The sequence below is a fragment of the Microcaecilia unicolor genome, chromosome 11 (assembly GCF_901765095.1).
Source record: "Microcaecilia unicolor chromosome 11, aMicUni1.1, whole genome shotgun sequence".
NCBI classification, from domain to species: domain Eukaryota; kingdom Metazoa; phylum Chordata; class Amphibia; order Gymnophiona; family Siphonopidae; genus Microcaecilia; species Microcaecilia unicolor.
This window is the reverse complement of record NC_044041.1, coordinates 57081157-57091802: the sequence shown is the minus strand read 5'-3', so window position 1 is coordinate 57091802 and position 10646 is coordinate 57081157. Positions and strand designations below refer to the sequence as shown.

Sequence of the window (10646 nt, the reverse complement as noted above, 5' to 3'; positions counted from 1 at the left end):
CTCAATGTGGTTTACATAGCCCAGTGCCTCTCTAGCCCCCATGTCGCTGTCTGGGTGGGGGCTTGGGGGGCTCTGGGCTACCAGGGCCCGGACCTGTCAAACAAGTGTGGAAGTATGCGCTCAGGCACAATCCTCCCGCATTTTTCTCCTATGATCAGTGCTAATAGTGTGCCTAAATTTGCATGCTATCAGCTCTGCTCATGGCGGTATTACTGCCCCATGCTGTTCCAACGCTAATTTTAGAGCGCTGTTTGGAACAGCGTGAGTCGTCTGATCATCGGGGCCAAAATTAGGAAATGGAGAAGGCACACTGCATATAGGCAAATATTAACCATTTATTGGGCCCTAGGCAAACAAGCACATTGGGTCCCTCATCATAATATAAATATAATATAAATAATCCTTAAATAAATATTATTATTAATAAATACATATAAATATGTTTTACAACTCCTACAAACAGGATGACTAATTCTGGCTGCAGCGGAAAACTGGCAGAGGAGGAAGCAGCAGGTAAGAAGCTCCTCATTGATTCCTGCTGACTAAAGGAGAGGGCACAATGGGTGGGGGGATCAGATTTACAGTGGAGGGCAGCCATGGCTCTGGTTCCCCTGCCCTCCTTTCTGTCAGCAGCTAACATACCAGGTCACACATCTTCCTTAGGCGCTATAGAATTGCACCGTTAAGACAGCCTCTCCTAAACATCTGGGTCCTAGGCACCTGCCTAGTTTGCCTATGCCTTAAACCTGCTCAGTCTCATTGCACTAGGGCAACCAGCGAGAATACGATACCCAGGGGCGCGCACTGCACACAGCCCCCCCAACCCAGCGCCGGGCACATTTTTGTCACGCGCCTGTTGTTTATCCCAGCCTCCCGCGCACGCGCTCCATCCCCCGCACGCAGTCAGGCGCGCGCCCCTTGTTGTGGCTGCAAAAAAACCCACACACTCCCAAGGTCACGCCTCCTTTCCATTTTGCTCCCGCCCAGCATTGCTTACCCAATTGGACTCCTAACCCTCTTTCATTACTTGGCAACTGCATTTACCAATCACAGTTGGAGTTCTTATTCTCTCTCTCCTCTCTTGTTATTTTGTAATGACACGTGCTTCCCTCCCCCGTCTCGCGCGTTGTCTGGTACAAACTGCTGGCTTCCCCTGACTATTCGTTCTCGTCTTCCCTCCTCTCTTTAGCAAAAGAAACATCCTTTGTCTCGAGGCGCCTGAGGTCCGGGATTGGCCCCGGCTGTCTTGCGCGCGCCGCCCATTGGCTGCAGGCAGGCGCTGACGGCATCAGCAGCGCCCGGTCATTGGCCCGGCCGGCTGGGCCGTGAAAATTGTCCAGTAACCGCCGTTTGTACCCTTGCGCCGCCCGCAGCGGCGCAGACTGATTGAGAGTGGACACAGAGGAAAAGAAAGGCGAGCAGAACGCGGGGAGGATGTGTCGCGCGGTACCGGCCCCCGAGGGAAGGGACGGCCCGCGGAGCCCGACGGCCAGTTTATGACGGCGGAAGAAAGCGGCGTAGAGCTGGGACGTGACGGCCGCAGGTTGGGGCTTTCTTTTCTCCTGACGGAAAGGGTTTCACCAAGGCCACGGGAGGGGGATGATGAATGAGCGGGCGGGAGATCCCGGGGCCCCCTCCGGCCTCGTTTATCTGCGCTGCTCCCTTAATGAGCTTCTGAGGAGGGCGGCGGGGACACAACAGCGCAGTGAGTAACCATATTTATCTGGGCCACCCGTACTCGTCCAGGGGAGGAGGTGCTGTGTCCGGTCAGGTGCGAGAATGAGGGTAGTTGTACTCGAAGGGGCAGGTTGCAGGTATTATATCTGGGGAGCGGGCTGATAAAGTAGATGGTGGGGTATTGTTCCCGAGAAAGGGTTAACTACTGGTAGAGGATGGGGGCTCAACACTGGAGAAAGGGGTAGGTGCGGGTAGAGGATGGGAGCAGCACGCCTGAGACAGGGGCAGCTCATGTATGGCCATGATTTTTTTGGAGGGGGGGGGGCTTCTATAGGTTGTTTTTTGACTCCCCCCCCCCCCTCTCCCTTCTAAAAAAAAATGTCCTATTCCCGTGGGGCAAAGTTCAGTGATTTGAGGGGTGATGGGTACATGGCTAGGAGCAGGTACATGAAGGGTTGCCAAGGATTGGTCAAGTAATATGGTTACTGCCAGTCAAGGCAAAGAAAAAATTGGGAACGGAGACACCAAAAGCAACCATTGCTTGGTATAATTTTGGACATCAGCTGCCCTGGGCGAGGGAGGGTGTCTTGCCGTAGTTGTTGTGGGCTTGGTGTATGCTACATATGGATGGGTGGGGGGCGAGGCAGGATAGAATTGTAAGCAGTCCCAGTTCTTTTTTTTGTTTTTGTGAGATGTTACAGGACATAGGGGGCAATGAATATGGAGGAGCGAATGGACAACCGGTCAAAATTTTGTCTAATACTACTTTGATTGTCGGTGTATAACAGCATTCTCTACACACTACAAAACATACGTATATACGCACTACAAAACATACGTATACGTATGTTTTGTAGTGTATACAATTGTTATCTTTCACTCTAAAGTCTTCAGTTAAACAGTGCACGCTCATCAGCCTTTCATCCCCAGTTATTGGTAATCCTTAGGCGTTGAGTATTTATCCTTCCAGAATATTTTGTTTTTTCAGGTAGGATCGCGTGCCCCGTTTCTAGCCATTGTTTAGGAGGAGGATAGTATGAGGTTAATCCCGCAGTCCTGTATGATTTTCACTCTGTACTGTGTGGGCTGGTTGTTGATTCAGTCTATTTTTAGATCGCACCCGTGTACATAATCTGAAAAAGCTGCCTTGATTTTTTTAGACTGTATGTTTATTATTTCTGGCAGAGTTATTCAGCTGGAAGCAGAGCTTTGATTTGTAAGGCTCGTGATGCAGAGATGTTTTCAGTTCTGTAGTCCGTAGTAAACCAGTTCTGAATTGGCTTTCCCTGCTGAAAGATGTTTCTTTGAAGTTTCGAAACAGGGTAGATCTTTGCAGATACATTATTTTTGTATAAATACAAACAGTGAATTAATGCTTTATTGAATACTTCCTTATCTTGGTTTTATATATTATATAATTAATATTGCCCTGATCTATGGATATGGCCGTCTCAATATCAATTAAGAGATGTTTTTGAGTCATCTAGATTTAGGGCTTCTTTTATAAAGCGGCGCTACAGATTAGCGTGCACTGAAAGTGAAGAAACCAATGGAGATTGAATGGGCTTCTTTGCATTCAGGGTGCGCCGCTTTATAAAAGGAGCCCATAGTTTATTACACATACAACTGGAATAATAAATACGGGTCAAGCCTTTTGTCTGCTGACTAGTTGCTAAACAATAGCCATAGACAAATTTCATAGGCCGTAATTAGAGCCACGTGGTTTCCGACGGCGTGCTTCTGCATCTTTTGTGTGCTGGGAGCATTATGGGCGATAGCCATAAAAACAAAGCAAGACTAAAATTACCCAAGACCCTGCTTGCTTAGTTGGGTATACTTGATGCCAGTAACACTTGTAGCCGGTATGTTTGATTCTCATACATTTTCGAAAACTTCGAGAAAGCTAGATAACATAAATAGTATGCCGTAATTAGTTACAGAGCTAGTATATCAGCTTGTACTAAGTAGCCGCGGGGATTTCAGAAGCTTTTGTTTTACACAATAAAATAGACGATAGGTTTTTATGCTAAACCTAACTTACTGACTATAACGACGTAAGATATTTATCTTAAAAGACTGTAAATGTTTGAAAGTAGCCCAGGCATTGTTGGAATACGTGTTGGGAGGGCATGTAATGTGTCTGGCGATAGATATAACAATTTTTAAGCGGAAACACTACTAAGATTATTCATTATAAGAATGTAGTTACATTTTAAAGACTCTGGATTAAGGATCATAAAATAGAACAGTGAAACATTTTTTTTCTTTTTGTAGATGTATATGATGTATTATGGCTCTTAAGCACGATTGTTTGGATAGCAGAGGCCACTTTTAAAAGTCTGTTCGTACTTAGAGGCTGCTGCTATTCTGTTCTGCACATGCTCAACGTGCTTCAGAGCAGTATTTGTTTACACATCCGGGAGCAAAAATAGGACCGCCCATGCTGTTTTCTGATTGGTTCTCCGCTGATGCTTAGCAAAGTTCAGCCGCCTTAAAATGTCAAGTAAAGAAAGCTAAAAGATATGGGGTCGTGCTGGCAATTTATCATCAATCCCTGCGTCCTAATTTCCGTATTGAAACATTTAAGCAAGGCATGGTATTTCCGATATGGTAGTGAGGTGTGGGAGCCGTGTCAGTCCACTTTTAAAGGTAATCATCAATAGAAATAAAAGAAAATAAGATGATACCTTTTTTTATTGGACATAACTTAATACATTTCTTGATTAGCTTTCGAAGGTTGCCCCTCTTCGTCAGATTCACCCCCATCCTGTTAGACTGTCACTGGAATGCTTTGATGTTTCATTTATACTGTCATTTACTAACATTTGCTTATTTCCGATCTGACGAAGAAGGGCAACCTTCGAAAGCTAATCAAGAAATGTATTAAGTTATGTCCAGTAAAAAAAAAAAGGTATCTTATTTTCTTTTCCATGTTTTATTTTGTTTTATTTCTATTGATTACCGCTATGGTAGTAAATCGGATGTTTCTTAAACACCCAGTTGTCAACAGTTTCTCGACTAAGAAAAGTAATTGTATAAATGAAGTCATTAAGGTTAGATTTTTTGGCAAGTAATGTATAGTTTATGTGGTTGTAAAGAGTTAATATTTTTAAAGATATTTTTAATTATTAAAACAAAGGAGGCGATGTAAAGGGATGTTGATATAACAGTCATGCAGTCCTGTATCCTTAAGATTTACCATGTTTACTAATAAAACTTTCAAATATAGTTTTATTTACTATTCTTTGAAATACTTGTGTTCTATTTGTTTGCAGCTATTTAGTAATAAAGAAGTTGATGACAGCAGGGCTGGTCCTACCATTGATCAACTGTGTTTTTTGACACATGGCCCTGTTTTTCAGCCCTACCAACTTACACAAATGAGGTACTTCAGTGAGACTCTACACATGTCTCTGTATTATCCACGGGGCTGCCCCTGGATGGCAGAAGGCTAGTAAACCCATCCAGTCTGCTCACTTAGCCCTGTCCACATTGCAGGGATCTATCCCAGCTATAGAAGCTTGACCACCTGTAGTACATCACAACACTATGGGATGCTTTGCCTAATGAACTAAGAATATGAATAACTACTTTCAGAAAGAAATTGAAGGTGTATAGGTTTTTCCAGCATTTTGTATTAATGAGACATTAGCTTAGCTGATTGAGGTGGTACATATGGCAGATATAGAAACATAGAAACTTCCTTATCCCCAGCAGCAGATGAATCCAGGAACTGGTGGGTTATATCCGCTTACCAGCAGGTGGGAATAGAGAACATTGAAGTGGTGACTCTGGACGTCCAACTCCTTGTGCCTTCAGTATATCTCTATCTCCAGCAGGTGGTGGACGGATTCCCTCCAGCTTTGAGCCAGTAGAGTGAGGGGGGTGTGTGGCTGATGGTGCCACCTTTGAGGACATACTTGGCTCCAGGTCCCTGTCCTACCCCACCCTCCCCTGCTCCCTGAGGTTCTGTCCCTGAGCTGCTTTGCCTTCCTTACATTAAAAACAAAACAAAAAAATGCCAGCATTAACCTCCCCCCCCCCCCCCCCCCCAAAAAAAAAAAAAAAAAAAAACAGGTTTGGGCTGTGGGGAGCGGGAATGCTGTTTGGGCTTCCTCTGGGAGTCGCTGTCATCTTTGGGTTTACCTTTGCTGCCCCGGTGAGTGTTTCTCAGTTTCTTGTCTGGTCTTGGGCTCCAGGTGGGCCAGACTGCGTTATGGCGGTGGAAGCTGTGAACAGGTGTTCCTGCTGCGGGTCCCAGCGTTCTGCAGCGGGAGCATGTATTGCTAGATGCTCCGATAGTTTTGGCAGTACGGTGGGCCATTTGGGGTTGAGGGTGAACCCTCCCACACGGAGGTTGGTGCGCGCGTCATTACAGCTGCAGTTGAGGATTCTGCGCCTTTTTTTCTCAGAGGAATTGTCTCACCCTTCTGGTTTGGCGATTGGAAGTGCTAGCAGTGGGGGGGGGGGGGGGGGGGGCTCTGGAGCCGTTTCAGGCACTTTTTATCCTGCTTTTACATCGGGCTTATTTGCTCCTGGGCAAGCTCAGTTGTCTCAGTCTGCAGGTCTAGAGGGCAGGGATCTTCTTTCTAGCCACAATGAAATAGTGACGCAACTCCATTTTAGAGGTTCCTGCCCAGAAACATAGGAGACTGGTTTCTTTGACTGAGGGAGGGTCCTTGGGGCCCCATTTCCCTCCTCTGTCCATTTTGGTGACCTCTGAGGAATCAGGTTATTCTTCTAGGTTGGAGGAGGGTGCGCTCCTCCAGAGCGAGCAGGATGATCTGACGGCTGTTCGGATTTTTCACAGGGATGAGCTGTAGTCCCTGATTTTGGTGGTCTTGAAGGCCTTAAATATTGAGGACCTGGAGGTGCAAGCGACTTCTTCCATCAATATGATGTTGGCAAGTATGCGGAAACCGTCTAAGGCCTTTCCAATCATGAGTCCATTCAGGAATTAATCACCACCCAATGGTCTGACCCAGGTGCTGGGCTCAAGGTGGTGAGGGTGATGGCCCTCTTTTACTCGGTGAGTCTACTATGTTGGAAACCTTTGCTCTGCCTAAGGTGGACGCCTTGGTTATGGCAGTCACCAAAAAGACCACTCTTCCGGTGGAAGGGGAGGGGGGTGGTGCTCAATGACATGCAGGATTGGCGGCTCAAGGCCTCTCTCAAGCGATTATTTGAAGTAGTAGTGTTGGCTATACAGGGGTCCATCTGTAGTTCTAATGCAGCCAGGGCATGTTTCTCCTGGTTTCAGTAGGGATTGGAACAGGACCAGGACTCTGCTTCCGTTTGCAGTCCTGGTTCCCATATGAAGTCAGGCCTTGCCTGTCTGGTGGATGCTCTCTATAATTTGGTCCAGATATCCACTAAGCTGATGGCTCTGGCGGTTTCTGCCCGCCATCTGTTGTGGTTGCGCCACTGGTTTATGGACATGGTGTCCATACAGCGTCTTACAAGGTTTCCCTTTTGGGATAAGTTGCGCTTTGGCCAGGACCTCAAGAAGATTTTGAAAGATTTGGGAGATTGTAAATCCCATCGTCTTCCGGACGATAGGCCTAAGTCTGGAACTAGGGCAGGTACTTCGAGGTCTCATCAGTATCGGTCCAGTCGGTGGTTCGGCGACTTTCCAGCAGTCCAGATTCCAGCAGCTGTCATACTTTCAAAATATGCGGACTTCTGGATCAATGGCCAGACCTAATGCTCCATGACACCCCTCCCAATGATGGGGCGCAGGTTCACTCTTCGGTGGTTCACATATGGGGTCAGCTGACCCTCTTTTATGAAGAGTGGGCCAAAATTACTACGGATCAGTGGGTTCTCAATCTTGTCAGACAGCTACATACGCAAATTTGTATCACCTGTCGGAGATTCCTTTTTGGAGTCTTGGTGCGCCACCTCCACCAGAAGGGCGGCCGTGGAAGCCATATTGCGGATGTTGCTAGACATCGGGGCAGTAGTTCCAGTACTGCCAGCCGAGGTAAGTGCCGGTTGCTATTCAATTTATTTTGTGGTTCCTCGGAAAGGAGGTTCCTTCCGACCGGTGCTCGACCTCAGGAAGCTGAACCAAGGTCTACGGATGTGACATTTTTGCGTGGAAACAGTGTGGTCGGTGGTGGCATCTGTTAAACCAGGAGAGTTCCTGACAGCGCTGGATCTGAAAGAGGCCTATTTGCACATTCCGATATGGCCCCCACATCAGTGGTATCTAAGGGTTGCGGTGCTATGGCTTCATTTTAATTTTGTATTCTGCCATATGAGCTTGCCACAGCTCCCTGCACGTTTTCCAAAGTGATGGTGGTAGCAGCGGTGTTCCTGCGGAAGGAAGGGGGTCAAGGTTCACCCATACCTCAACGATTGATTGATCCGTGCGGAGTTAGAGCAGGACAGCCGATTGGCCTCCGTTCGGGTTCTGCCATTTTTGCAGTCCCTGGGCTGGGTGGTCAACTTCCCCCAACAGTCACTTGGTTCCTTCCCAGACATTGGAGTATCTGGGAGTGCAGTTCGACACGGCACAGGGACGGGTCTTCTTACCAGAGGGCAGGAGACTCAAACTCATTTCTCAGGTTTGAGGTCTGTTGAGATCTCCGAACCCTTGGGCTTGAGATTATGTTGAAGTACTGGGGTCAAACGGCTGCCACTCTGGAAGTGGTGTCATGGGCTAGAGCTCATATCACCTGCTTCAGCACTCGTTCTTGAGTCGCAGGTCTCCAGTGTTTCAGGATTATCAATGCTGTGTTCCTTGGCTGCCGCAGGCGAGGGGCAGCATGTCCTGGTGGATGTGTGACTGCAACCTCTGGCGGGGAATGCCTTTGGCATCCCCGCAATGGGTGATGTTAGTCACAGATGCTAGCCTTGCAGGGTGGGGAGCTTACTGTCTCCACCAGGTTGTGCAGGGCTGTTGGTCAGAAAAGGAGGCAATGTGGCCCATCAGCCGCCTGGAACTGAGGGCAGTTGTGAAGGCCCTCTGGTTCTTTCAGGATCTGCCGGAGGGTCAGGCGGTTCGAGTCCTGTCTGACAACACCTCAGCAGTGGCCTACATCAACCGCCAGGGTGGTATTCAGAGCTTGACATTGGCTGCATAGGAGTTCAAGTCCGCCGGATTGGACACTCCTCTGCAGCCTTGGCCAGAGGCAGTTCTCCTGTATGTCTTCTCTCCGTGGCCGGATCTGCACCGGATCAAGTGTCATCGGGGGCTGGTGCTTCTGGTGGCCCTGGACTGGCTGCGCTGTCTGTGGAACGTGGATTTGGTTCAACTACTTCAGGGAATCTCCTCTTTGGTTGCTGGTCATGCAGGGGCTCCTGCATCGGGGACCAGTTCAGATGGAAGACTCCTCTCACTTTGGTCTTAAGGCTTGGCTCTTGAGAGGGCGAGACTAAGGAAAAAGGGCTACTATTGCCACTTTGCTTTGAGCCAGGAAGTGTTCCACTACCACAGCTTATGCCAGAGTTTGGTGCACATTTGACACGTGGTGTGTGGCTTGAGCTTGGTCACCCTTTCAGGCGTTAGATTTTGGCCTTTCTGCAAGACTGGTTGCAGAAGGGTTTGGCCTACAACTCGCCAAGGTGCAGGTCATGGCCTTGGTTTGTTTCTGGGTCGGGTGTCTGCTTTGGGATGTCTCCTATACTGAAGGCATGAGGCGCTGGATGTCCAGGGTCACTACTTCACTTTAGTGTTCTCTATCTCCACCTGCTGGTAGGTGGATACAACACATCAGTTCCTGGATTCATCTGCTGCAACTAAAGGAAAGAAAATTTTCAGATAAGACACAATTTTTCCATAGAAATATAACGACAGATAAAGGCCTAATGGCCCATCCAGTCTGCCCATCCTCCGTAACCACTAACTTTCCCTTTTCCTAAAGGATCTCACATGTTTGTCCCATGCTTTCTTTAATTCTGACACAGTCCTTGTTTCCACAACCTACACTGGAAGGCCATTCCACGCTTCCACCATCTTTTCCATAAACAAATACTTTCTTAGATTTATCCTAAGTCTATTTCTTCTTAACTTCACCCTATGCCCCCTCATTCCAGAGTGTTGCTTTATTTGAAAAAGGCTCCCTTCTTGTACATTAATGCCCTTGAGATATTTAAACATCTCTGTCATATCTCTCCTCTTCCTCATCTCTTCGTGTATACATGTTGAGGTTCATAAGCCTATCCCTATATGTTTTATGTCCAAGATCACTTACCAGTTTTGTGGCCACCCTTTGGACCAACACATTCTTGTTTATATCCTTCTGTAGGTGCGGTCTCCAGGATTGCACACGGTACTCTAAATGGGGCCTCACCAGAGACTTATAAGGGCAATATCACCTCTTTGTTCTTGATGGTCATCCCTTTCCTTATGCACCCAAGCATCCTTCTGGCTATGACCGTCTCGTTTTGTACCTGTTTGGAAACTTTAAGGTCATCAGACACAATCACCCCCAATCACTGGTATTTTCTTTAGTTTGAATGTGTTTTTTTTTTTGTTTTGTTTTTATTTTTAGATAGTGTCTAAATGTTTTTTGTTTTTATTTTTTTCTGAAATTGTAGTAATTTTTGGTGGTATTTATGTGTTTATTGTAATACGGACTACACAGCAAAACAGGGAAACACCTCTACATGAAGTCCAAGAAGAAAGAAGAAGTAGAGAGTGTGACACAAGCTTCAACACAGGGAATATCTGTCACAATTCCTTTATTGCACCAGAGACCCTACACGGGGCTGTGTTGAAAAATACAGTATCTGTTGTTGAATGAATTAGAAATCACTAGTGCCCAAAAGGAAATGCGTTGAATACACAGATTCCAAAATTGTGCAAAAAAACGCGTTGTCAACAAAATCGTGACCCATGTCTGGTCTCTGGTGCACTGCAGAAATCATGACAGATACTCTCTGTGTTGAAGCTTGTATTCAACTCTCTACTTCTTCTTTCTTGTATTTATTGGTATAAATCCTCGGCGTTACAATGGACCGCA

The 10646-nt window shown here is 46.9% G+C and overlaps 1 protein-coding gene across 2 annotated transcripts in view; it reads left to right on the top strand.

Annotated features, from left to right (window-relative positions):
- Window positions 1-1126: 1126 nt before the first annotated feature.
- Window positions 1127-10646, top strand: part of YPEL1 (yippee like 1) — a 97389-nt gene continuing 87869 nt past the window's right edge. The window contains exon 1 of one of the 2 annotated variants that reach the window (XM_030218419.1): window positions 1127-1543. The gene's annotated coding sequence lies outside the window, so the exon portion shown is untranslated. Of the gene's footprint in view, window positions 1706-10646 lie in introns of both variants that reach the window. The other variant, XM_030218418.1, reaches the window with a different exon arrangement.